Genomic DNA, 24,586 nt, shown 5'->3' with positions numbered 1-24,586 from the left:
GGGCCTAATTCTGAAGACTGTGGATTAGAGCCCATATTAAGCAATAGGTCCGGTCCAAATAAATCTAGTGGAAAAAAATTAGACTATAAAATATAAGAATAAAAATCTCTGACCCGCAAAATAATTTGATACTATTCAAATGTTGATGAGCTAAAACATTTGACTTCAATGTATTGATGATATTGACCTATTTGAACATATAATAATTATGTGAAAAATATGTTATCTTTTTGTAAAAACAATGTAGGTAACTATAACTAGATTTCGGAATATAGATAATATCAGATTTTTGACATACATAATCCATTTTTGAAATACAGCTGGAAGTTTATTCCAGGAAAGTGATAGATACATTACAGTTGGATTACAATACATTACAATTTAGTTGTCCAAACACGGAAAAATGTTATGTCTAAAGAGAATCAATATCTCTCCTCTCTATTAGACATGACAAAAATGACATCCAGACAAACACGCCATAGAAATGAAACGAACCAATAAAATGTCAATGCAGTGGCAATGCTAACTAGAAAAGGCTATGACACTGTATTGAATGACAAGATCGTCCAAAATAAAGTGCGTAATGAATGAATGAGACTGATTGACAAAGAAATCGTTAATGGCTTATTTCTGAATATTAACAAACATAGTTTTCTAAATTCCAATACTTCATCTATTCGAATTGTTATTTTCCCTTTTGTTATTCACCCTGCCTATAAATTATGCAGTATTTCTACTAAATCTCTATATTTATCGATCATTTCATTCAATATAAAAAAAATAAAATGGAGAACCGCAAAAATGGTAAGGGCACTATTACCCTCTCTTTTCCAAGATGAAACTTATTAATATTCTTGATTATTCTTATTGGGGCGCTATCGATTGAATAGCTTCTAAAAGATACATCGTAAATTTGAAGAGCTAGACTCTTTTGTCGCTTTTTATGGATATTTTATAACCATTGTTTGTTACATACATTACTGGGAGCTTTTCGATATTTTCCTTAGACAAGAGATAATCCGTTCCTTATCAGCCTTTCCGCAAAATAACTTTCTGATCGAGACGTTTTTATTTTTATGTCTCACTTTTTGATGGGATACTGGGACAAAAGCAGCGTTTTATAAATATTTAAGCGACATAAACGTAATTTAATGTAATTCCATAGAACCGGAGTCGTATAGAGATTTCAATAGCATATTGTTCAATAAACTGTTTTTTTTTTTATATATTTACTCCATCTTATTCTTATAAATTTATGTTGTGGGGTTACTTTTATTATTAGTACTTTAACTGATCTTGCACTTAGTTGAACATTAAGTAATTCAGTGAAAAATATCTTATTTGTAGTATCTTGTTGTTAATCCTTAGATGTACATTAGTTTTTAACCGACTTCGAAAAAGGAGGAGGTTCTATGTTCGGGTGTATATATTTTTTTAAATGTATGTTCGACGATTTCTCCGTCAATTATAGATCTATTTTCAAAAGTATGCTTTTATTCGGAAGAATGCACATTCCTATTGGTTGTCTTATTGGGACTAAGTCAGGATCTGATGAGGGGAAGGGGGGAAATCGAAGGAAACCCTACAATTTCAAAGTCACGTACAAATTATTCAAATTTTTTAATCTAAAATAATCATATATTTCTGTATAATATTATTGCTGAGCTGATGAATGTAAATTGGAGGTTGATCGGTGCAAAAGCCATTGAGTTTGCTCTTTAAGCACTAACGATAGCATATAAGACCCCGTAGAAATGTTGTCAACAACTGCTTCTATGCTGCAATAGTTAAAGCGTTCAGCTCCCAAACGGAAGTCGCGGGTTCGATTCCCACGGAGGACAATAACTTTCAGTTTTAGTTTAATTAGAACATTTGTAAAATCAACTAGGCTAAGTAGCGGATCCCGGGCCCTGAAGCGTTCTTTATTTTCAATTAGTGTTTCTTTACTTTACTTACCCATTCTAATACTAAATAAAATAACTGCGTAATTTGTAAAAAGTAAATATTCAACACCAAAAAGAGAAAAATAAAATATTTTTAACAAAAAAAATTAATAGACTACCAGACCAGTTTGAAGACGGTACCGAGCCCAAACAATTCAAAAATAATAATATAATATTTTGGCATAAATAAAATTATATTAGGAACAAAACCAATCTAATTTGTTGCTCGTACCGACTTCAAAATGATCAGTTGGTAGTAGTAAAATAATATTGTAAATATATGAATAGGTTTAGGCAGGTTTTAAGCTAAATTGTGTGTACATAATGGAATTAGGTTAAATAAATATTTTATTTTAAAACGTTTTTGTGTTAAAAATCAAAGTTTGATTATTTTTTATTTCTTAGTGGGTTCGGTTCGGTTTAATATTTTTGTTAAAATTTTTTTAACTTTTTTTATAATAAATAAATTGAAAATAATAATAATAATAATTTTTCTAATCTACGAAATAATGTTATACGTTTACCTTTATTATTTTACGTAGTTGTCAGTCTACAAGTGTATACATTTAAAAAACCAATGAAACTAGCCAGATAAAAAAAATTAATTATTTTACCAAAGTAAAATTGTGGACGGTCTGAATTCTCTGTACTTTGATTCCCACACGATTCCCGAAATTATATACGATTATCGGAAATAAACGACAGGGTGTTTGAACTCACAAAAACTCTACCAATATTTACTGGAAGAAACGACAACGTCCCCATTACTTTTACTACTTCCAGTAAATCTTCTTCCAACATATTTTTTTAGTTTTTAACAAGAAACAAGTTTCGACAAGAGTTGAGAAGCAAGTTGTTACTATGTATATGTGATGTTATGGTCATAAAAGGTAATAAAGTAAAACGAGCGGAAGGGAACCGGAAATGAAGCAGGAAACAGGGTAATGTTTTTTAATATAAGCGTCACTTTGATTATTTGTTTTACCCTCGTTAAAAGCTTTAGTGTATTATTAAATTTTATCGCTTTATTTTGAAACCTTGATTAAAAAACAAGCTTTAATACTAATACTACATAATAATATTTTATTTCTAGTTACTATTTCATATTTTCTTATTATTGACATTGCTTAATTATTGACATAGAATGTTAAATTGGGAACAATAAGTGAAAGTGAAGCTATAAAGTAGAATATATAACATACATAGTATGAAGAGATTAAAGTACAAGAAATATAACAGTTGTTGTAAAAAATATTGAAGGAAAAATATCTGACTGACAAAATATCTGAGGATAATAATCTTACATTGACATGGGTAAGCTCTAAACATGCATGGAAAATAAGAAATAAGAGTCTATAAAACCACGGATAAATTCATATCAACTATTTCTATGTGAATTTAGTAGATGTTCAAAATTAATATTAAAAAGAATTACAAATTCATAAAATCATAATAGTATGGTTCGTGAGTGTCAAAATGTTAACCAGTTAAACGTGAACCGAAATAGATTTTTTTTAATAGTACTTAAAAAGGTGACTTCAAATAGAAAGTAATAATTACGCATTTACTACGCTCAGTATTTAAAGAAAGACGATCAGACGTGTCAAATACTGATATTTCTTTTCATTTCTCAATTTAATATGATTAGTTGTTCATAATAATCGATATAAAATATTTGTTTTTAAAAATTACCGAGGCAATTTTCAAAACATAAAATATTAGTTTTATTTAAGATTTATATAAATATGAAAACCTTTAAAGGGAAAGATCTAGTCTACGAGAATTATGTCTTCATATTGACCAGATATTGTTTCTTTGACTGTCGTTTGATCCATTGGATAGCGCTTTGCTTATTGCCTAGTTGAATGCCTATCTACGTGATCAAAATAAATTGAAATAATGCTAGAAATGTTGGAAAAATTATAAATTAATTATGAAAAATAACTATGAACTAAAGTATATATTAAGTTTTCGAGACTACCGATATTTAATATTACAAAAATCTAAAGAAATATGACCGACACCATTTTAATGCTTAACGGTTCATATCATAACCAAATTGACACTACAAATCTTAATCAAGCAAGTAATTTTTTCCGATGTTGGAGAACTAAGATTAGCAAGTCAGTGCATTTTGACAATTAAAAAAAATTAACGTCCCAAATGAAAATCATGGGATAAAGAGTGATATTGAACATATATTTTTAGTGTAAAGGTAGTCAGTGTCTAGAACTTAGTCAGGAAGGTTAGCATGAGTTTCTGAATAATGTTAAACGAATTTATCTTGTAGATTTCCTCTGACACAACAATATAATGTCTAAAAAATAAAAAATAAATAAAAATAAAATCAGATTAGACTGTTAAACTACATACTATTAGACTAAATTTCATATTACTCCAATTCATATACACCAAAAAAAATCGTTAAAATAAGGTTTTTTTTTGATAACATCTTTATTAGATTTGCTTAGTACAATCTTAATTACAAATCAATTCATCACTACATTTCATTTGTACTTGGATTAATTCACAAGCAAGACGAATGCGAGGTAAATATATCAATAAGTAAGTACTACTCAATTATAAAATTATAATAACTTAAGCTATAGTTTACACTAAATGTATACACTTTATATAAGTTCGTATGGTTTGGTTTTCTTCAATCTTCTGATATCCTGCGCGTTGTCTAGTAATTGTATTGCTTCCACTTTAATATGATTTAGTAATCTTCTTTCATGTTTTAAGACGAAACCTTGGATAACTTCTCAAACCCATTTGATTTCCAGGTCATCGGGCAGTTCTTCATTGATTACGTAGCGATAGGCATTGATAATTAATCGAAGATTTTGTTTTGACAGCGTTGGATGACTAGTTGATTAGAATTTTTAGTGCAGCCCCATATTTACACCCCATAAGTTGAGAGTATCTTCTGACTAACCATTATAGTTGTTTTATATGGGTTCCAAGGTGTTTTGATTTTTTTCTAACATGATGTTAAACTAAGTGAATTGAAATACATACAACAACTTATTCGCCCGACATAACTCTTTATTCTTCGACTACATTCAGTCACTATTTTCCATTCGACTAGCTTCAGTCATGGCTAGTTTATTAATTAGACTGATGTTTAACTTTCTGGCATTACAATCCTTATTACAACCTTGAAAATAGTGTGCCAGTTTAATTCTTATATATAAATGGATGGTTTTATGTTTCATTTGTAACATGTTTGTAAAAAAAATACGCACATTAACATAATATCATTTAGGAACCCTATATTTAAATATTATTTATTAATGCAACCGGACAAAAAAACACAACATACTGATTCATAAATATTAAAACAATTTTTTTTTATTTTCTAAGTCTCTCGATGTTTTTCCAAGATTTATGTATAAAGTGAATCGTATTTATTTTGTAGATTTCCTCTGAAATGGCACAAAAATAAAATCAGACTATTATTATAATCTTACGATCTAATGTATTACTATTCAAAAAAATAATCATTAAAGTAACTAAGTGAAATACGTGTTGTAACGGCTTATTCGCCCGACGTAACTCTCTATGACTTTTGACTCTTTCTATCACTGAAAACCACAGTATTGATGACGACGACAAATTGTAACAAATTGTACAAATTTATTAATGTTGGATAAAATTTTGCTAAAAAGTGGCATAATTTTTATAACTATATATCAGTTGTCTAAATTCCGCTTAATTTTCGCTCATTTATTAAACAACCTAGTTTTTATATAGTGTATAAAATCAATAATTCTTTAGGTGACGAATAGAGATATGTTAGGAAAAGAACAAAAGTCTTATCCTTATTTAATCTTTCAATTCCCGATAAAGGTGATATCTTAAATTGTCTGCGGTGGTGTTTGAAAGTCGGTAATCTATTTTTACCGGTTTCTCCTCGCCAGTAACAATTGTCGATCGAAACGATTGTTCTTTTTGGAGAGTACGAAAAGCCGGCTGATATTTACTACACACGAGGCTACATCCTTACCTTATCGACGTTTCCAGATGATAAATCCTTAAGAGCATTTTTATTTTTATTCTCGAAAAACACAAGCAAAGTTCATCGTTGTATTTATCTCCACTTTGTTTATAATAATCTATCTATTGGTTTTAGTCATGAAATTTACATTTTTGTTCTGTTTTTATTAAATATATTTATTTTATATACAGCTTTAACTTCAAGAATTAAACTTAAATTGCTTTGACAAAACCTTAAAAGAGCACCAGTAGGTTAAAATGTTTTGAATTAGTTTAGTTTTCTTCGTATTTTTAACTACTTACACTAACAGTTATATGTTTATTTAATTATCAACATCTTATAACGTAATATAGAACTTGCGGTCTTGTCACCTTGTCTATTTTCTGAGAAACTTATTTCTATTACATATTCTTTATATTATTTGATCCCCAGATTAATGAGTTAAAATATAACGTCGAATATGCCATGTTACATGCTGTTTTTAGTTTACTAGTTCTAAGCATCCTTTTTAGTGCTTTTGGTTTGCTAGTCTTAGAAGCTATCGATTGAAAATGACTGTTTAGTAATTATCTATTTTTCACTATCGACTGTTCAGTCGCTATTTTTGGTCTGAGCAGTTCGACTAATTTCTTCAATCGACTGTTTCAGTCTACTACTTTCAGCCGCTATTGACTTTGGTATTTACTGGTCTTTCACGTTCTGCTATTGCCATCATAACCGCGACCTTGAAAATAGTGTGGCGATTTTATGCTTACCTATATGGTTATATGTTATATTTGTATTATGTTTGTAGAAAACGATGCAAATTAACATAGCATTATTTAGGAACCCTATTTTACAATATTATTTGTTAATACAATGTGGTAAAAACAACAAATTTTGACTGATAAGTAGTAAAATAATTTTGACAGCATTTATATTATCTTGTTAATTATTAAGTGATTTTTTGGTCAAATTTTTTTGATCTTCTATGTCTCTTGATGATCGTTCAGGAACTTGGATTCTTATTTTAAGATATATTATTTAAGTTTCGGTGAATAATATTAAAGTATTTAAATATACATGATTAACGATAAATAGAATTATTATTTTATTTAAAAATGCTGCTGTAGTTAAACAGTTGATAAATATCGAAGATCATTCAAAATGAAACTTTTCTCTTCAACATATTAAAATCATCAGCGATTACCTATTTCCTTTTCTTTCTAGTGCTAGTTATGTCGTCGGTTATTTGAGTGTCTTAAATTAATATATTTTTCCAATATTAAAAAAATATTTTAATTGTATTCAAGTCTACAAACTAAAACACAATTTATATTTATACTTAAGATGATTTTACAAAATTTTCATGATTTTTTGTAATAGTGCATTTTTAGTGATGCAGCATCTAAACCGTAGTATCCAAAAATAAAAGTTTAAACGCGTTTTCTTGAATATACATTTTCGGAAACTATTCACATTATATCTCAAGTTCTATTGATACTTAAAATTTTGTATGACTCCTCTCTAACATTTTCTCTTTTAGTGTCTTTAAGAAATTCAGAAATGCCTATAAAATTAAAAAAAAAACTAAATATGTTCTACGGGGCCGATAAAATGTTAACAGGAATAAAATCTCTAATTCAAGTATCTTATGAGAAATCAAGACTAGTTTTGTAGAGTTTGAACAGTATTTTATTAACTAAAATCGATTTATCTCAGCTAATTTTGACTGAAAACAGTATATTGGTGGAGAGATATTTCAAACATCGGCTATGATGATGACAATTCCACCGAATTCCGTACAGATGCTTTGGACTTTCGTTTATTTTAAATATTTATAAATTATTATTATTTTCTATTGACAACGTATTAAAATATCTGTATATGAATATAAACGTTTGCGTCCTTTTAACAAAACATTGAATAAAATTCTGGTTGATAATATGAAGATACAATAGGGATAACCGTGCTAATATATTGCCGAAGGGCTTTCAAGCTATATTCTCTCTCAAAATATTTCATACTATTCCCTTTAAGCTCACGCCAGCCACAAGTACTATACTCAAACAACACCTTATCGTCACGATAGTTTAGAAATAAAAATGCCTGGCCGATGGATTTATTTTGTAGAACGCTAGTGTCCTGTCTGTTGCAGATATAAACTGGTTATCCGTCTTTTCTTCGGGTCGATTTGCTAGAGACTGTGTTAAACCTTAACGACACTGTTGTTTTGAAGCTGGATGTGTTTTTCAGTTAAACCGTCATGTTATTATTTTATGATTAAATAATTTTACAATTTTATTGAACATATTGTATAATTATGGTTTAATGTAACGGCGGATTCACAATATTTGGAACTTATGGAGGTAGTACATTTTCCTGCATAATGGTTACAGTACCATTACGAACGAAATCATGGGATCGAAACTTCAACAGTTATAAGTGGTCAGAATCTAGGATATCAACTTTATTAAGGATATTTCGATAACAATGGACTGTAATTGAGGAGTAATGGATCGCTGTTGTACTGTCCGGCTGAAATCTCAACTGAACAGCTTGGAGGCTCTAGATTAGGTATTAAGCTTGCCATAGATAATATTAACCCTATGAGTTTTTAAACTGGAGTGACTATGCGAATAATCTGACTCAAAAAATAAAGTTTTTATAACAAAAAGCTCTCATATTCCTTCGTTAAAATGTATAGATTTAAAAGGTTTCATATAAATGTGTGCATTGTATATAACTATGCAAGGATTTAAAAAAAATTGCAATATAATTGAAGTTTAATGCTTGTTTAAGACAAATACATTATTTCTCTTAGTCTGTGACAACTTAACTTAGATTCAACAAAAACCAATGTATTTCAATAAAATAATGATTATGCGGTGTGAAAATTGTATATTATACGGTGTGAGCAACTCAAATAAAAGCTCCATAGATGACAATTTTAAAAGTTAGCAACAACGGAATATTATACGACAGAATGGCACATTCAAATAGATTATTGAACATCAACAATTGGATGCACGAGACTGGATCGATTCCTCGAGGCTTCGTTAACCATTATTTCTTCGAAAATTTAATCACAGAGTTGTTTCTGTTTTCTCTTTACAAAACGTTTCCACTTACCATACGTGAATAAACTGAGTTATTGTATGATATATTTCCAGGTCTGATTATATGATAAAGCACTGATTGAATTTTATAGTATTTTTAATCCCAACATCTACGTTAATAAGCATTTAGCCGTCCTTTTACTGAAGAACGAGAAATAAATGTTGCAATAACAATATTCGGTCCCTTCCGCAAAATGGCCGTGAAAAATTTCGAGTTGTGTGCTTATGTCGCCAAAGCTGTGGAAATTATTTGTCCAGTGTATTGTTTCATACATAACCCTATTCTGCACTTAATGATTTAATAAAAATATTATATAATAACTACATAGGCCTACAACAAAAAAATATAAGAGCTCATTTTGTTTTATCGCATAGTCTTTTTGTCTTTGGGTGTGCTGGCACGTTTCTTGACAATTTGGGTATTTATGCTAAATGAGTTATTACTTTGAATTAAGGAAAATCGACATGAAATATATTGTTTTACTTATATCAATACATATATTTTTATTTAGTATACGTTAATCAGCACAAATATTTTTTTTTCCTGAGTGGGGCTGAGTGGGTATATTTTCGCTTATAGGAAAAATCTAGAACGTCTCTCTACATTCGGACTCATTAGGTAACATAACACTACAAAGATTTTTAGCATTAGGCTCTTTAAGATTGGCTAAAAATTTTTCTATGATCTATTTAAAAGCAACGTACCTTTTCGACGAGAGCACTGTCTTTCACACTTGCTTCTGGAAAACCCGAAAACTTTGAAAATATGTGGTTGAAGCAATCATTGGAAAGTAATTAAACTAATTGTATCATCAATCCCAAATTTACGTGCAGCGATTGTAAAGAAAATTTATATGGAGGTACTAATGTTTTTTAGAGGACGTTCTTTTTACCAACTCCACAAATTTTCATCGAGGGAAGCTCCCTTGGTGGCCAACTTTTTTTGTCCAGTAATTAACTCGGTTTTGTCTCATAGATAAAAAAGACAAGGTAATTTAATGAACTAAGCTTCATATTTTAATTATCTAAAATACAATTCTAAAATTTTGTACGTTTCTTTGTGGTGTATGGAATAACCTACAGGAATGGAAGCAGGAAAAAACCGCCGTTGTAGCAGGACTAATTTAGAGCTTCCATCTGATTAATCTATCAAAAGACGCTATTATGTTGTGTCGTACTGGACCTTAAAAACATTTCAAAATATCCGGACATCCTGGAATATTTTCTTTAATATTATCGTTTTCAGCGTATCAATATACAAAGAAATCAGTTGGAAAAGCTCAAACATTTTTTTGCTGCAGATGTGTGTTATATTTTCCATTCAATTAAAATCTTAATTTAATCTTATTATTCGTCTTATTTATAGAAATAATTGTATTTACCTCCTACTTAACATGTAAGGGATCATTAAATGTAGGAAATTTTTTATGCAAATTTTGTTTTAAACTCAGCAAAAAAATAATTACTACTATGGAAGTTTATTGTTGATAAATCTCCTTCCAAATTTGTTTAACGTTTTCAGTCAATTTAAGCAAGAATTATATAAGCCGAAGCTTTAGTTTTGAGAAGTCCTAGGTGGATATTATAGTGTATAGTGATGTAAAATATAAAAATTGTTCTTCCATAAATTTATTTTAAACTGGAACGGTTATAATTGTTTCACTAACTTATGTTTTCTATGTACAATTAAAACTTTAATTAAGTCTTTACTGTAAGTAACTTAAAGACTGTTTTTAAAATAGCTTTTTAGTATTCCACTAGCTTCAGTAGTTTGAAGACTTGATTTGAGACGTGCGAATTTTATTCGACTGTTAAAACAATGAAAGCGCAAGTGACTTTTGAAAACCAATCCTGGACGGCATGCAGGAAATGTCCGACCTGCTGATCCCAGATTGTCGTAAATGTAGATGGACCGATGCCGCAACAGTCGACGAGCCAGCAGCCAGAAACCAGGGCTGTCCTCGGAATACGAATTACATAATTACCTGGTATAAAGTAAGGCAATGACGGGGATAAACTTAGTGCAGAAGAAATAGACAAGGATGATTGAACTACAATTTGGTCAATATTTGCTTGGAAAGTAAATAATAGTAAGTATTATCAGATATTATCATATCCGTTTTGAAGACAGTAATTTGAGATAAATATATCAAAAAATAGACAAAGAGTATAAGTAGTTTAGTGTTAAGTAATAATATATGACAATAATAAATACAATTATAATTTTATTTAATCCTAATAATTTAAGTACATAGGTTAGAGTTATTTAAGGATTAAAATATACATATTGCATGAAGAACATGAAATTGTGGGATTTATTGTAGAATTTAGATTTGAAAGAAGTTATCATGATAATCGAAAATAGAGTGTAGGCCTTTAGGTTCTGGTGTCAGTGGAGACAGAGACAGAGAAAATAATGGAAACATATATTTTATTGAGTATACTCTGGGTTTCAATTAACACCCTCAATAAACTGCTTGAATCTGAAAATATGTATTATTGATGATTGTTATTGGATGACCATTCGTTTTAATTCTTTTAAGGGATCCTGCTATCTTCACATTTTCAATTATTCTCTTTACAGCTGATAATGATTGTAAATCAATGAAAGTGTTCTCTCGTATAATGTGAATATAATGTTCGTAATATAAATTCGTATAATTTTTACTAATGATGAACTAGCTCCCAATCTCAGCTTCCAACCAAACAATTTTTACGGAAAGAATACCATAAATGTGGCGGGAGATTTAAATTTTGCAAATATCGGGATCCAATATATATTTAATACTTTTTACTTATTAACTGGATCGTAAAATGGCACTCATTATAGTAATATTAAGACTAATAAAGATTTAAACCAATAACAATTACTAGATAGACGGATATACCAATAAGAGTTGTTGAAACTGGTGACACAAACTAGTGCGCTCCACTGTTTAGCAAGTGATATGTACTGGAGCGAATATTTCAGATTGTGTGTGCACGAAGAAAGACTGAAGAAAATATGTATTGCAAGTGGTAGACTGTACATGTACAGTTTCTTTATAATACAGCTCGTACCCATCCTAGGTTTTGGATGCGAATTGATTTTCTGCTTTAACGTTTATTTGATTTGTTCCAAATGGAAACCTTCTAGACGTTGATTTGCCAGAGACCATTAAATATTTAAAATAAAGAGACCTTGAACATTTAAAATGCACATGGTACAAGCACTTATTTACTATTTAGTAATTTTGTTTCACTATTATTATTCAAGTCTAGAAGATTTCAGACTGAAACTTAATTTTAAAATACGTTTTTTTTTACACACAGCTTAACCATAGTGAATTTCAAAAGTTTCTTGTCTGAAATCTTCCAGTAAGTTCACTGTTATTAAGTTGCAATACTTAAAGATTTTCTGTTTACCCAAAATGAACGATTTTTGTCAATCCCTGAAATTTTTTCGCTGACCCAACATTTTGTGGAAGTCCTAATTTTTAATATAGCAAGAAGCGTTGACAATATCCTGAAGAATTGCTTATTTTGATTTAATTGTATTTCTTTGTGCAACACAGCACAGTGGCTTCCAAATGTGTTTATATATTGGGATTATCGTAAAACAAACCTTTATTTAAAGAATTATGTGTTATTTTAGAAACTTGTCATATTAATTATTTAAAAATAAAAAGGAATCCCGAATAATTAATTCAGTATATTAAATAATAAAACTATATGGATTTTACTACGAATAAAATTAGACATCTTATTGAATGGGATTAAGGTCGTTATTCAAATGTGTCTAAGATATTGATTTCATTCCTGTAATATAATAAGGTCAATAATATAATAAAGTTAATCAGTTAATTAATTAAAGAGAATATAGGAAAACTTACATTTCAAGATATTCTCTTTTCAGAGTTTGACCATCCAATTAGCTGTTTTTATGAAGCAGCAGCAGCAGTCTATTTCCCGTTAAGTATTTTTTGAGTTCGAAAAATAGCAGCATTGCCATGTATCAATATTAAGCTTTTTTAGCGATTGGAGGTTTCATTATTACGACTGATTGTACTAATAATATATTAGCCTTTAGGATGCCAACATATCGAAAGTTTATTGACAATTTTTAGAAGGCCCTAATTTTTGTAAAACTGCCACGTTATGAGTATTTATCGATTATATACTTTCATATATTTTTCATTCGTAAAATTCTTAGCCAACTTGTAAGATATTTAAATCTACGGTTGGGATTTATTACGACACAAGTTAGAACCATTTTTTTTTAAAAGGGAAAATTAGATAATTCTCGTATACAACATCAAATGCCATTTTCAAACTTTCTATATTTATTCATTACGCGAAATTTATCTGATAAGTGACATTTATTTCCATAATGCACACTTATTGAAATTTATCTCTTAAGTTGAATTAATCCATATTTTTTATAAATGAACTGACCCAAGCAGATCATTTGAAACCATGAAACCAAACCATTTGTGTCTTATGGTTAATTAAATATTTCCATTATAAATTACTGTGTCCTGATCCTCGTGTAGTCCTTTGGTCGATATTATAAGGCATTTGTAGTATAATGGACGAACTATAACGAGTATAATTTAGCAGAAATCAAGGAAGAGCAAGTACGCGAGGGGTGAACATACAAACTTTCCAACTTCGTGTCGTCGTCCGAAATCCCATTCGGTTTCCGAGCGCCAAATTTCGAAAACTAATCCTGAACGGCATGCAGGAATTGTCCGGTATTCGGTTCCTGGCTGGACATTAAACGTGGACGGACCAAGGCTGTAATGGTTGACGGGGCAGCGGCAACGATCGCTCCCGTCGCAGGAATACGAATCGCGTAATTAACAGTGATGGTGTAATGTCATTATGGCGACAAAGTTGGTGCAAGCTGAACAAAAAGCTGGCGAGTTGGGGATAATACGCCAATCTGGCCGATGGCAGGACGCAAATAAATTTCGGCCCGTTATTGTACAGCTTCGAAAGCTGTAATCTCTGTAATTAAGTGAAAATAATATATCACCGAGAGTTTCAGCTGAATTTATTGCTGATTGGAGTGATGCCGCGGTTGTTACTGTGAATGCGATTTCACACTGAACCTCATTGTTTTATGTGAGGGTGTAAATCTCGGAAAGAGATACAATTCATAGATATTTAATTACTCATTGTTTAACTAATTGATTTTAAACACTTATTTTACTTTGCTAATGAACTCAGAATCAAAATAAATATATTTTGTATGCACTGGAATTCGGCGAATAAATTAACAAAGAGCAGCAAATTCACAGGGTGTCAAATTCACATAAAAGTTTGTCGATAGAACCTGACATATAATGTTATCTGCTACTTTATATTTATGATGGTACCAAGACAATGTGTATTGTGTACAATGTGATTACAGCAATAAAGAGTCACAAAATTATTAGTTTATAATAATAATATAAAATAGAAAGGTTCTAAAAGAAATATTTGATTTTAAATTACAATTTTGGTAAATGTTAGAAGAAATAAAAACACGAATTTTAAAAATTCTCCATATTAAATTAAACATCAGGATCTTTAGGGAACGTAATTTTGTATATGTGTGGACTTTTTGATGATTTTTCACATTATTTGAATTATTTATTCTATTTATCTTCTCTTTCAAATTTATAGAATCATTAAGCATAAGCTTTTATTAAATAATAACAGCAAGCATTACTACTAGTTTTGTATATTTCGCATTTTTCCGACCACCATATAATAGTAGAACGAATAATTCCAGTTACACTAGCCACGAAACCTAGTATAATAGAATATTGTATAAAATGAAATACAAAATTATTGAAACACATTGAATGAGAATTGTGTTATCGATAAATGTGCTGAAAGATGTATATTGATAGTTAAACTGCAGATTCAAATTTATTTGATAGGTGTAACACAAGGCTGATAGCTGATAACAACTAGAACACAAATAAAAAATTCTATTTAAATTTGATAATGAATATTTGGTTCTCTTGAAATTTGGCAGATTTATGTATAAATTATATGTCCAGTGTTATACGAAAATAGCCTGTAATATTTATATACATAATGTACATGTACAATTGTAATCAAATACAAAACTTCCTAAAGCACATTTACAAATATGCACTTAGACAGGTTCTAATATTCTTCTAAATCTTTCATCTCAACAAAAGTTCTTAAAATAACTATTTATTTGATTTCCTTTGATCTACTAAGCTTCAGCAATAACATCTGGAGCTCATACAATATCATTGTTACGAATACATATCACATTGTTCAACCAAACATATATAATTACCTTTAACCTAGAGAAGTATCAAACAACTCATTAAATCATTTTCTGTACAAGACACAAGGTATATCATATCAGGGTCACTATTTATATTTCGAGAATAGTGATAAAAAAACAAATAGTTAAGCTGCGAATATATTTTTATTGTTTTTTAATGTATACGCTTGAACCAATTTTCAAATCATTTATTCCATTCCGAATGAGGTATCTTCAAAACATGATTTTTGAACGTTTCAATAGCTTCTTCGGGCTATGTATATCGTTGTCCGCGCAGTTTATTCTACATGGATAGGAAGAAAAAGAAGTTATTGGGTACCAAATCATGTCTGTACGGCGAACGTCTCATCAATTCGATGTTTTGAGTGCTTAAATAGTATCTTGTTTCAGAGCTCGCATTGTCATGGTGAAGAACAATCCGGCGTCTCTTTTTTGTTTCCTTTATTTCACTGAAGACTTCTGGCAAACAAATAGTTTGTGTACCAATCAAAGTTTACTACGATCTCTACGATTCTCTAGATGCACTGTTGCAATATGAGCAGTTTTCCCGAATAACTTTTGTTGGATCTTGTTCATCTTGGAACACCCATACAGTCGATAGCTGCTTACTTTTGGGCTCATACGAATAAATCCATGATTTGTCACCTGGCACGATTTTACAAACGTATTTCGAAGCACGGCGATTGAATTTCTTAATCATTTATTTGCACCAATCGACACGAACCTTTTTTGAGCGATTGTCAAATTGTGAGCTAATGCTTAGGCATGCCTCAATCTCACAATAGGTAACATGACGATCTTGCTTAATCATTTCACACACAGCATCGATATTTTCTGGCTCAACAGACGATTTTGGACGACCTTCAGGAAACTCGTCGGACAGCGAACTACGACCACGATTGAATTCACTAAACCAGCTATACACGGTGGTTTTTGATGGAGCTTCATCCCCAAAAGGCTAATTAAGTTGATTGATGGCACTCTTGTTATGATAATCCACGTCGAAAATTGCAAAAAAACGTCGCACGAAAATGTTCACGATTCAGTTCCATTTTTTGCCGAGACGAAACTTTCAACTAAATACGAACAAATAGCGTCCGTGCTACAATATGTTCTGAGTACGTATATTGTCAGAAATGTCAAACTTTACGATGGAACAGTCAGATGGACTCACATGACAACAGTTGCCAATTCCCGAAATATAAAGTAACCCTCGTAATATCAGCTTCTTGTAATTGGGCTATGAGAGAACTTGATCGACACTTGTATGGCTTTATCATATTAATGTTTTTTATTTTGTTTTCCTAGAGTGAGTTGTGAAAATAAGTACTTGCTATTGAGGAAGCGCATGCTATCGACTTCGATTGCAAAGCCTAATATAAGAAATTGTATTAAAATTAGGTATGAGTATACGCGCAACTTACGTCAGAAACAGCGTTTAACTGTTGAAACGAGCTATTAAATTAGTTTTGTTTGTGCAACCCCGTCCATTGTCCAAAAGAAGGATAAGATTACCTGAATATTTGTGAAGAGCTAATTCGATGCAGTTGAATCTTATTATATCTACACATTTACAAGTCTATGGTTTTCTAATTGGGATGAGATAATGTTTAATTAAATGGCTTTTGATTTACCTGTTTACAAAGTCTACTCTCGGTAATTGATGCCAAACAACCTTGTTATGCAGATAGACAGAGCTTGGATCCTTTAAACCCCAATTTTTACAAGTGAAAATTCATCCATAAAAATTTATTGTTTGATGAGCTTCATTGTTTCCTACCTTTTTGATAAGGACGTTGGAGAGGCCATTATTATCAACGGCAATAATTACAAACTTAGAGTAAGACATAGTTATGTTTTCTTTTGGGATCTTCTGATGTCACAAATCTATACCAATACATCACACTCTATGGATACACTTACTGATAATAAGCCAAAATCGTTATTTTTAAATCCATCAACAACTTAATTAATTCTTCTAAGAAAACCATATTAAAAGGACCGCCTGAAACTAAATTTTAGGTGAATTTTATTCTACCATAACAGTTTAAAGTGTTTATCACCCGTGTGACAGAGTGATTTGTCCAATTAGTTCCGTCGTCATCTGCCGAGCTCAAAGTTTCCGAACTTCCATAATAGGATACATCCATTTAATAACGATCGCACATACCTCGAAAACTTTACAATTCATTCTAAACATTCAAACAAGGTGGTCAACTTGTTAGTTCAAGTTTAATTCTGCATCTGCACCAGATAGTTTATTTTATCCGGATACCATGCGGCAAGTTAAAATGGCCTCTTTTGAAGTTAGTTTAAACTTTCGGCAATTTCTCGAAATGCTTATTGTTCGCTGGTAATTTGCCGGAATGACAGGAGTAATTTAAAACATGATGCTATTAATTATGTTATTGTTTTATTTTTTTATTGATAAAATAAAGACATTTTATTTAATGTGATGTTATGTACTGTTAATGTATATTTACTATTAAAGTATGCTTCACATATAACTTCACCTTTTAACATACAGCTTTATTTATCTTCTATGTTAGCGTAACTATTAACTGCAAACGATTATCGATTGTTTAGTAATTGTCTACTTTCTACTATCGATTGTTTCAGTCGTGTACTTTCAGTTACTACTTTAGAACCTGCTAGTTTCATTCGACTGATATTATATAATACTTATGGTTCTATGTTTTTTGTAGTATGATTGTAAATAATAATATATTGTACATTAATATAGCAGCATATGATATTGCATGTTCACGATTCAGTTCCATTTTTTGCCGAGACGAAACTTTCAACTAAATACGAACAAATAGCGTCCGTGCTACAATATGTTCTGAGTACGTATATTGTCAAAAATGTCAAACTTTACAATGGAACAGTCAGATGGACTCACATGACAACAGTTGCCAATTCCCAATTATTAGTAACATAAAAAGAATAAAATTTTGATTGAGCCTTTTTTGATTGACATTCCCGATTTTCTAAGACTTTCGATATTTGTTCAATCCTTTTGAAATTTGAAGCGTATCTGTATATAATACTTATGCTTTTACGTTTTTCTTGTAGTATGATTATAAATAATAATATATTGTACATTAATATAACAGCATATGGGAACTCTATTTATTATAGAACATTATTTTTCAAGCTCATTTATTAATATAGTAACGTAAAAAGAACAACATTTTGATTGATAAAAAAATATTTTGATTGAATATTTGTTTGGCAACTATTTTTGATTGAGCCCTTTTTGATTGACATTCTCGATTTTCTAAGACTTTAAGATTTAAGTTCCTTTTAAAAAATATTCATCAGATTTCATGAGATCCCGACTTCGTTCCAATGGGATCACCTCTGAAGTGGACTCTTTCGAATAAAAAAAGAATTTTGAAAATGGGCACACAATTGACGGATAAATCGGCGAAATTATAGTCTATTCAAATTCTTTTTAGTAATGTGTTGTGGATATTTGTGACGTCTAAATATTGTAGTGTTGCCGCGTCAAGTTTGAGTTTTAGTTCAGTTTGGCTTTGACATTAAATTCTAAAATTAAAGACAAGAAAATTCTAATCTAAATAAAATAATTGCACAAAAATGTTATCAAGTATTATATATATATATATATTATTTTAACGGTATAGTATATCTAATCTTCCTAATTAACAAGTGTATATCTGAGAAACGTATTTTACTTTCATTCGAGAGCATATTTACCTTTTTACGTTTAGTTCTTGTTTCCTTCGATGGTGTGTTTACTTGTCAAGTCATCTTGGCATCACTGTATATTTTATTTCTTCTGCCATTATCTGTGTACACCATTCTTCATAAAATTAATCACTGAATTCTCTCTAATGCAATTACTATATCTACAAAACAGTTAGTATTCATTTTCTCCTCATACGTTCTAACCTAATGCTTATGTTTAAGTTTGAACAATTACAATCATATCTGCGCACACAAATCTTCCACGACTTACAATACAATTTTATACAGTTATATTCAATTAAGTATGTGCATAACTTTAGTTGTTTCTACTCTCATCACTTTGTCTCGGGAATTTAAAGCATTACACAGCATTATCACATATCCTGAAAATTTTCTTCAGTAACTTTCACTTTGCGACTCACTGTCCAATTCAATTGCTAAACTGTTAATTTCTAATCTGTCTAAAACATGTGCGCAATTCAACCATTTATCAATTACTTCCTCTTTATGTCTTATCGAGTTCATCCAAACCGAAGTTGTTATGGTCAACAATGCTTCCTTCCAAATATCCAAACAGTTGCTTATGGAATATCCTTCTCGACTGGCAATATATCTGCAATTAATAATTAAACAAAACCTAATCGAATACTATTGTAACTTTTATCTTTTTCCGACATTTTTTGTTGTCTTTACACTTTTTTGTTACTGTCTTGCCAAGAGTGCTATAATGAACCATTTGGAAATATTTAAGTTTCATAAAGATACACAAATTCAAATAGTTTATCTTCCTTTGTCTTATTTTACGACTTTGAAAATTGAGGTCTTTTTAAGGCAATGTCTGGAAATTTCATTGAACTTCTCCGAAGGTTTTCTTTTCACCATTTAAACCCTATGCCCTGTAAGAGTGTATGAAGGGATGTCTTACATACCTCAAACAGCTGCGTGTACCTAACTCTTTTGTATATACTTTTTTTAAATAATTTTATTAAATAATGTTCATAATGATAAAATAGTTTGTGTACATACTGTACTTATACATTTCGTATATTTGGTCTCGAATAGAGCCAATATCAAGATGGTCAAGATTCGTCACCCACATTGTACGTAGACAGGTTTTCTTGTCTGAATCTAATGTATTATTCTTCATTTTGTAAGCGATGTTATTCACATTACATTACATTTCAATAAAGTAGTAGGGAGTTATGTATCACCATCAATAATGACCTCTTTAACGGGAATTATAGGCTAAAGGGTGCCTCTATTATCCGTTCCTTTTCGAAATATTTTATTAAAGCCGCAATCAATTGGTGACCCTGACTTGTTTTCGGCATTTTCAACCGAAATGATATCATATATTACGGAGTGATTTAAAATTTATCAAAATAATCAAAGCTTTAAAATAACGTTTTGTCGCTTTTTAATCTGTAGTTGTAATAACTAATATTTTGAATAATTTTGCGTACGTCTGACAACCGGTTTGTCTGACGTATGCAAAATTCTTCAATGCAATCGTGCTAAGAGGTTTTAACTCTTACCTATAAATTATTGTGACTGTATAATTAACTGTAGTTTTCCGATATACTATAATGTTAAAATAAATTATATTTTATAACATTTTTGTTCAGTTATTTTATTTAGATTAGAATTTTCTTGTATGTCAAAGCCAAACTGAACTAAAATTCAGAGCTGAGGCGGCAGCATTGCAATGTTTCGACGTCACAAACATCCATGACGCATTACTAAAAAAACTTTGAATAGACTGTACATTAAAAAAATATGCAGCCGAACATAGAACCTCCTCCTTTTTCGTGTCGGTTAAAAAGTATATTTGGCTAGAGTATCTGATCTAGCAAATATATTGTAATTATATAAACATTCAGGAAATAGTTATTTAGTTAATGAACTCATCTAATTGCAGAGAGGTGTGTCACTCCTATCGGTAGTAAATTCAACACTAACATCTCCCTAATATATTATTTTGACTTTATTACAGGGTATTACGCGGGATAAAGGTCCGAAACAGCGAACGGGAATTTATTTGTGTCCTGTCATTGGTCGGATTGGCGTATTATCCCCGGCTTGGCAGCTTTTTGTTTTGCTTGCACCAACTTTGTCCCTATAATGGCATAACATTATCTCTGCTAATTATGTAATTCGTATTCCTGCGACGGCGACGGTTTCTGCTGCTCGCTCGTCATCCGAAATGGGCCCTTGTATAGTTAGTCGCCTGGAAAATCGCAGTGTCGAATATTTCCTAGACATAGCTGCAGCTGATTAGTTCCCTTGTAGTTTCTGTGACGTATCAATTATACAAATTTTAATGGAGATTGGTCAGGTATCATTTCTCTCTGTCTTTCTCTCTTTCTGTCATTTTCATATTCCGGGCAGGGAAGGTGCAAGATGTTTGACATGATTTAAGGAAATTTCTATAACAAATATTGAGATGTAATGTATGAAATGTATATAGAAAACGCTAACAGTCAAAATAAATATTGCGTATATGAAATAATAATAACACTGGTTAACATATAAAAATATCAGGCGCGGCTATGTTCGAAACCACTAGTAATGAAAATCGATGTCAAAAGAGCATCAGAGCTTTCCGTTTCAATATTTTTAAGTATACGTTATTGCATTTAGAAAGATGTGATGGAACGAGTACCTTATATAATTATATAACTTTATATAATTTATTTTCAGTGGATATAGAAAATAAAATAAATAGCATCTAATACTGTAAATTTTGTTGAATGTTGGAAACATTGATTTCGTGTAAATAATACGACCCTTGTATATTAGTTAGTTCCAGGGGTGTGCAACTGCAATGGTAAGTAGTGGGGCAAAGTTTCGCTTAGTCCACTCATTGGCGGCGCTGACAACGCGAATTTGATTGGTTAGTTTAAAATAGTTATGTAGAAACCTGTAAGGAAAATACTTTGCTTTGATTGGTCTACCATTTCCCCTGAGTATTTTGTGACGTTACATTTATTGGCTAATAGTATTTAATAAAAATCAAATTTAAATTTTAAAATTAATTTATTAAAATAAAATCCTATACAAATATACATAAGTGTAAATAATATAAATATATATATAAACAAAAAGCAAAAATAAAACAATTATGAATTCTATTCTAGGCAATATTAAAATATCTATAATTCTTCTATAACGTCTTCCCATATATGTTTAGTGCCATCAATTTTATGGGATCTATTAGAGTTCTAACTTATCTTGATATATTGAAGGTAAATATTAAATCCTTCCTTGTTGATATTGCATTAACTTCATTAAACCAAAAATACGATCACACCTCATTATAACTTAAAATTTGGTCTTGAAAATCATTATGGATTGGACAGTTGAAACACTAAAAATTTATGTTTTTAAAGATATTTAGATTTTAGAGTATTTAATCTGTGGAACTACTTAATATAGAATATAGACAAATATTGCATGTTGTCTTTTTTTCAGAAGTTTTATTAAATAGCCTGAAATAAGACTAAAATACAATATTAGACTCGTTTTCCTCAGAGCGAAATTCTCTGGAACTGAAAATATAGACTCAACTGGTGATTTAACAACCTCAAGTGGTACTAGATCTCCCCTTAAAAAAGAATATAAGTTATCTAACATGTTCATCTTCTTCACAATTTTCTCCGGGAGAATGATGTGAAAAAATGGTAGTGATGAGCCCTTTTAAAAATTTCTCGAACATATTATGGGAAGGATGCTGTTTCTACCTCCCCGACCTCTAATAGATCCAACAAAATTCTTTAAGCAATAAGATTTGTTAAACAAATGTAGTTATTTGTAAATTTAGACAAAATAGATTTCTTTAAGGTAATAAATCCCCTAAAAGTAGCAATTAAATTTATTGATGGCACCATAACAAATATTTTCTTAACAAGGCAATCAAATTTAAATATATAATTCCTCTACTATAAAATGATTGAACACTGATTAATCTAAAAAGTTAAAGTATTGCAAATATTTTAGGGATATTTTACAATTAAAAGTAGTATTTATTACTACTAATTAACCAGTTATATTAATTGTTACCTTCTTGTAAGACTTCTTTATGTAGAGACATCACACTGACAGCATACGAACAACTTGGTAGATTAATTGAATTTTATTACTACTAACATCTTCATAAGGTTTTGAATTTCTGTAAACAAACAATATATAAACAGACATATAGTAGATAGATAATTTTTTATGTACCTGATAAAACCAATGATGGATATGCATTTACCCTAATACCTGTTCGTGAAGGAAGGATAATTCTAAATTTTTCACTTAAATGTCCATAACAAACACCATGACGTTGATATATTAGCATTGTGGTTTATCCAGGTAACTTACTACTATTTACTTGATCAACCCATTTTTGGAAAGGAGTGAGATCATTCTTTGGGAAACGATATCTAATTTCCGTAGTAGAATTTTACCCCGGTACACTACATCTTTTACTGCACTGATGCATTGTCATCAACTTTTATATTATTATTCCATAATAATTAGTGTAAAACAGAAAATATGCACAACGTAAAACGAAAATTTCGTGATCTAAACAAAAACCATAACCTATAAAAAACAAACATAAAAATGGACGCTCATAGAAAATGCTGATTTCACACAATTTGATTGACAAATCACATTTCATGTCAGTGGCGGCACCAGGAATTTAAACTAGCCAATCACAATTAGCGATCGCAGCACTACAGTAGAATGAACTAAACAAAACATTTCCCCAAGGTCGCCTATACCGTGAAATTTCTATTTTTTCTATGGTTAGTTTACATGCCAAGTCTTGTAGGTTATATATTACAGTTTATTATACAAAATTAGAAAATTACATCTTCTTCAAATGGAAATAAGTCTCTATACCTTATTAATAAATAAATGTATATGTGAGGTGTTCATATTATTTTGTTTAACTTCTGTATATTTCTAAATGGAATCGATGTGCTTCATCTGATAATGCCTTCAAATAAAAGAATAAAATCCTTTATTATTTAAGTGATCTATAATAAGGCTCAAAATCCATATAGGTGAAATAATAAATATATGATTCTAATATTTTATTGAGAATTTATATGTCAATCATGTATCATTTTACAATCTCGTGATTCATCTTAATATTAATATAAACTATCTGGCGATATTATCTGTGATGCTGTATGACACGTCGAATCATATCTGTTAATTTGACAAAATTACTAGCTAGATACGTTATTTTACTAGTAGATATTTCAACAGTGGGGATATCTAATCGGATCATGTCATATCCATAGACAATGAAACTGAATATCTATATCTTTAGGTTTATGATCTGTAGAAACCTACTGAAACATTAGAATAAGAACGATAGCAAGCAAATGTATCCACCGACATGATAATAATATTTTAATATACGTACGCTATCGAAACAAAGAAGACACCATATAGCAATGAAATAATCATAATATATCTTGAATAGGAATTTGAATGACTGATGATGTTGCACATCGATTATGTGATATTATATTTTGATATT

At 30.3% G+C, this 24,586-nt stretch overlaps 1 long non-coding RNA gene across 1 annotated transcript; it reads right to left on the bottom strand.

The window, feature by feature from the left end:
* Positions 1 to 23,086: 23,086 nt before the first annotated feature.
* On the bottom strand, positions 23,087 to 23,447 carry LOC143196675 (uncharacterized). Its single transcript, XR_013005785.1, has 3 exons — positions 23,413 to 23,447; positions 23,272 to 23,345; positions 23,087 to 23,215 (listed from the first exon to the last, which is right to left on the bottom strand). It is a non-coding gene; the product is annotated as an uncharacterized LOC143196675 (long non-coding RNA).
* Positions 23,448 to 24,586: the final 1,139 nt, after the last annotated feature.

Source organism: Rhynchophorus ferrugineus, unplaced genomic scaffold, assembly GCF_030347505.1.
Source record: "Rhynchophorus ferrugineus isolate W39M unplaced genomic scaffold, kcgeb_rfMv2 rfM4, whole genome shotgun sequence".
In the NCBI taxonomy this organism is placed as follows: Eukaryota; Metazoa; Arthropoda; class Insecta; order Coleoptera; family Curculionidae; genus Rhynchophorus; species Rhynchophorus ferrugineus.
Note: the sequence above shows the minus strand (reverse complement) of the source record. Positions and strands in the feature narration are given on the sequence as shown.